Source organism: Lipotes vexillifer, unplaced genomic scaffold, assembly GCF_000442215.2.
Source record: "Lipotes vexillifer unplaced genomic scaffold, Lipotes_vexillifer_v1.1 scaffold109, whole genome shotgun sequence".
Taxonomy (NCBI): Eukaryota; Metazoa; Chordata; class Mammalia; order Artiodactyla; family Lipotidae; genus Lipotes; species Lipotes vexillifer.
Window position 1 is genome coordinate 1,225,214 of NW_006790015.1, and position 5,363 is coordinate 1,230,576.

Consider the following 5,363-nt stretch of genomic DNA (forward strand, 5'->3'; position numbering starts at 1 on the left):
AGGGCTGGTGACTGTCATTTGCCCCCTTTCCCACACATGCATTCATTGACTTATTTCATTCATTGAGAAATGTTTCCCGTGCTGGGCCTGAGGATCAGAAATACAAGTCCAGTGCTGCTTTGCAGGGGCTCGTGTCCTGGAGGTTGGCCATTGAAAGGAGGTGTATAGAGTCCCGTATGAAGCGGGGGTCGGGGAGAAGGGGAGAGGTCAGGCTGTCCTCATACAAGAGGAGTGACCAAGGTGAGTCCCGGAGAATGAGTTAGACAGGCTCCCTGCAAATGGCCGCATGTCTGAAGGAGGACATGGGACAGACAGGACGCAGGGCTGGCGATGCTAGCGGGGCCTGGAGGATGCAGCTGGGAAGCCAAATGGCTGGTGCCATCGGGGGGTAGGGGTCCTTGGGTCCTCTTCTCAGATCCTGCCTCTGAAGTCAGCTGCCAAGCCCTCGTCCTCCTGCCTGCCCCTGCCCTGAGCCCGTGCCTCCCTTCTCTTCTCCCCATTTGAGTAAATGGGGCCATTTGGGGAGCAAGGCCTCTACAGGCCAAGGAACACTGAGGATTGCCGGCCGTCTCGAGAAGCTAGGAGAGAAGCGTGGAGCAGACTCTCCCCCAGAGCCTCCAAAAGGACCCAATTCTGCCAACACCTTGATTTTGGACTTCTAGCCTCTAGAGTGGTAACAGAATGGATTTCTGTTGCCTTATGCCGCCCCAGTTTGTGATGATCTGTTACAGCAGCAACAGGAAACTAACGCACTGCTGTTAGATAGAGGAAAACCTCTGAACATGCGTCTGGGTACACACACTGGTGCTCAAGAACTCCGGCTCCCTTACGTCTCCTTGGTGCTGACCCTCTGCCTTTGCCATCTCCTCCTTCTCTTCTGGCACCTCCACGCCCTCCCTCTCTGGCTTCTCAGGCCAGGCCGGTCTGGGCTGGGGGTGACCCAGGCCTGAGCGGCTCCTGGTCCCACAGACACCTCATTATCAGGTAGAATGTAGCACAGTTTCACCCATGGACAGCGTTGAAAGCCAGGCCTTTGCTGGGATAATGGAGGGGCTGGAAGCTTCTCTTGGCGCCCATCCCGGGCCTGGCGAATCTCTGAAGCACCCAAGAAGCTGGCACGCATCACGCTTCACAGCTGAGGCGCACAGATAAACCTCAGCAGAGCGCTGGGCTGTTTGGTCCCGGGCCTGGAGCAAACATCAGGAAATTAATGGGTCTTTCTGTGGGCAGCGCCTCTCACTCCGCTCGACCCCCGCCCCCAGACCTCACTCCCGCCTGCCCATCTCCCCCTCCTGCAGCTTTGTTTTCTTTTTCCCTTTGTTTCCTCTTTGCGATAAACATGATTCATGCCAGCCCAGCCGGGCCCTGTCACCCTGCCCAAGGCCGGCTGTATATCTCATGATGAGCTGCTGTGGCTGCCGCCATGGTCGGTCTCGGGCTCAGCAGCGAGGTCCCGACAGGAAGTGGCACTGGGGGCGAAGGCAGAGGTGATGGGGGTGCAACAAGCAGGCAGCAGGGCGCCAGGTCTCTGTGCAGCGCTGCTGAGCACCAGGCACCAAGGGGCACACAGAGAAGTGATTGTGGCCGGGCTCTTGGGGATTAACCCTCTCTACCCTGAGCGCTGTAAGTAGTTTGGCTCCTGGGTTACTTCCTATGGCTGCTGTAACAAAGGATCATAAGCTGGGGGGCTTATAAAACCAGATGCTGTCACAGCTCTGGAAGCCAGAAGCCCACTATTGAGGTGTCAGCGGGGCCACGCTCTCTCTGAATGCTCCAGGGGAAGATGCTTGCTTGCTTCCTTTGGGGGTGGCCAGCGATCCTTTGCATTTGAGGCTGCATCAAAGGCCTCTGACTGCACCTGGCCTTTCCTCTCATGGGTCTGTGTCTGCACATGGCTTTCTCCTCCCTGTGTCTCTCTTCTCTTCTTGTGAAGACATCAGTCACATTAGAGTACCCATCAGAGGGCCATCTTACTTCAATACGCCCTCATCTTAATTAATTACATTGGCAACGATCCCATATCCAAATAAGGTCACATTCACAGGGACTGGGTGTTAGGACTTGAACGTATCCACGTGACAGGCAGGATCCTGGTTCCCTGACCAGGGATCGAACCCGTGTCCCCTGCAGTGAAAGCGTGGAGTCCTAACCACTGGACCACCAGGGAAATCCCAGGACTTCAACATATCTTTGAGGGGAGGACATGACTCCACCCATAACAGCTCCCAGGGCTCCCCGAGGTCTGGTCCCTGCCTCCCCCTCTGTATCCGTCTCTCATCACAGCCCCTCACACAACTGACATCAGCCATCCTGGGTCACTTGCCAGTCCCTAGATGGGCCACACCTCTCTATGTGTCATTCCTCTGCCTGGATGCCTGGCTCGTGTTTAGCTGCCCACCTGATCCCCCCAATACCAGCCAGTTGGTGAATGCCTCTTCATCCATCAAGATTAGCTGTCACCTCTCCAGGGAGCCCTCACTGACCCTCTGCCTCTAGGCTCCCTTAATGCCCTGTGCTTACCTGCACTGCAGCTCACGGCCCATAGGGTGGTCTTTACCCATCTACCACTCCTCCTCAGGCCCTTAGCTTATAGGCTCTGAGTAGACAGGGTCTGCATCTCCCCTCTGCGTCCCCAGCACATGCATGCCCAGTGAATTACTGCATGAAGAATCCTACCCACCGGCATTTATTGAGCACTTATGAGGTCCTAATGCCAGACACTGTCCTGAGCCCTTTATTTGTATTAGCCCAGTTAACCCGCACAATGACCTACGAGGTAGGTGCTATTGTTATCCCCATTTTACAGATGAACAAACTGAGCTCAGAGTGGTTAAGCAACTTGTCCAAGGTCTGATGATTATTAATAAACTGCAGAGGTGGAGATTTGACTCTGGCAACGTGAGGGAGGACCTACCCTTCCTTGAAGGACCACGCAGATGAGCAGCAGGGAGGGAAGCACGTACTTCCGGGTCCAAGGAGACACCCAGGAGCATCGGTGTGTGATGTGTCCCTGGACTGAGGAGGTAGTATACTCCCATGTCACCAGGCTGGGGCCCTTCGTCTTATCCCTGAGATTGTGAGCTCCCTGGGGCAGTGATTCCTCCTGCATCTCCCCACCTGGTTCTTACAGAGCCCCGCCCACTTCACAGCAGGCAGAGCCTGGCATCTCAGGCGTGGTTCCTAACCAGCTGGGCCTCCGTGTCTTTCTCCATCACACCAGAGCGGCCCGCCAGTGAGGTTCAGAGAGAGGCAGCTGAAAAACGCCCCAACTCACCATAGGAGGGAGGAAAGCTTGGCTTTGGGGTCAGGCTGACAGGTGTTTCAAGCCCAGCACTGCCTCATATCAGCTGTGTGACCCTGGCCCAGTCACTTGAGCTCTCTGGGCTCTCGTTTCCTCAGGTGTGTGTGCAGTGGGGAAGACAATGAGGGAGGCTGTGACAGACAAGTAGGGAGCAGGCCCAGAAAGCCAGCAGGCAGCCGACGGCGGCCATTACCGCCTCCCGCGGTCTCTTCCTCCCATGATGCCCAACACCATCCTCCACGGGGTGATGGATGCAGCTTCCATTGCCTTTGCATTTAACTCACTTACTTAAATTTTAACAATTTTTTTTTTAAGAAATGAAGCAAAACACAGATAAACAGCCATTTAGAATCACGACTTCATAATTCAGGAATTCTCCTTCCAATGCAATCTGCTCAGCAATTATTTTGTGAGGTGGGAGGGAGAGCATCATGGGAAACCGCAATATGCAAATTCCCCGGGGCGGGGTGTGGGGGGAGGAGGGGAATGCCCAACTTCTCCAGATTGGTCTTTTCTCCCCCAGAAACGTAAGCCTGTTTCTCAGTTTGGAAATATGACATCCTGAGTCTCCATGAGCTTCAGGGGAGAGGTGTCTGCATGCCAAGTGGGGAGTGGGGTGAGGGGCAGCCACATTAGGCCAAAGGCTTCAGTTTACTCTTATTAAAATGGCCAGTGGATGTCCTCGGGGACAGCCATGCACAGGGGCCCAGGAATTGGCCTGGGTCATTCATCCGGTGGCCTTGGGAACAGCTGGGCTTAGGGTCAGGCTCTGGCTCTGTCACTTGCTGGCTGTGCCGTGTTGGGCAAGTCCCCTAGCCTCTCGGGACCTCAGTTTCCTTGGCTGTAAAATGGGTAACAGCAGTACTTAGCTGGTAGCTGGGTGGTGAGGACTGAGAGAGAATGCACGGCAGTACTGGGCATCATTTCTGGCCCCCGAGAAGGGCTGAACACACAGCAGCCTGCTGTCAATAACCCCAGGCAGAGGAAAGAACCAAGAGTTCTGCCCAACAGAGCGGGAAAGGCTTCTCATAGTAGACGGCATGTCCATAGCGTTCCCCTGGAAGATGGCATTTGAGCTGGGCCTTGGATGAAGAAAAGCTGGATCCCTGTAGGGCAGGGAGGCACAGGAATGCAAACCCAGGTCAGGAAGCTGCCTGCAAGGACCGTTGTAAGGTTAAATCCCCACACAGGGCTTGGTATGCAGTAGATACTCAATGCACGTCGCCCTCACACAAGACTCGGTATATGGCCATGTTCAATACATACCCGCGTCTTTCCCCTTCTCATCCCTCTTTAAGAGCAGGGGCTGCATCTCCTCTTCACTGCCCTGCCCCGCTGCATCTCTCCCATGGCTGAACACACAGGAGGTGCTCAGTAAGTGTGGGCTGAATGGACCTCGCCCCTCCTCCCTCCCAGACGGACTGAGCCCAGTGATGGGAGGTTTGCAGGTGAGCAGAGAGAGGGCAGCTTCTCCACTTCCTTGGAACTGGCCTTGATGTGTGGGCGTGACTGCAGTCCTGGTTCCTACTTTCCCAGCGCTCTGGGGTGAATAATCTGACTGCAGCCAGCGCCTCACTAACCTGCCCATTAGCTCCTTGCTGGAGACGCGGGGATGTCTCTGTGGCCTCGTTCCCTGCCTCCCACTTTCCCGGGAAGGAGCCAGGCCGGACAGGCTGGGCAGTGCACCTCTCAGCACCGTGCCAGGGCCAGTGCTGGACTCTGAGTGAGTGACAGAGGATTGGCAGGTGGGAAGCCGGCCGATATGCGGTTAGAATGAGGCACAGAAGACACTGTGACTGGGAGTGTACTGGACCCATGTGGACACCCTGCCCCCGACACTGGGAATCTGGGTGCCTCATTCAATCGCATTTGTCTTGAGCAGCTATCCTTACCAAGCTCAGGGCTGCGTGCTAGGGATCCTGATGCTCCCTGATTTCCAGGAGCTACAGTCCACTGAGGGATTGTAATGCAGAGGCGTAACGCAGGTGGGAAGTGCACCCATCTTCAAGGAAGCTCAGTTGTCCCTACCTGGAGACATGGGGCAGGGGGGGGGGGGGGGGGG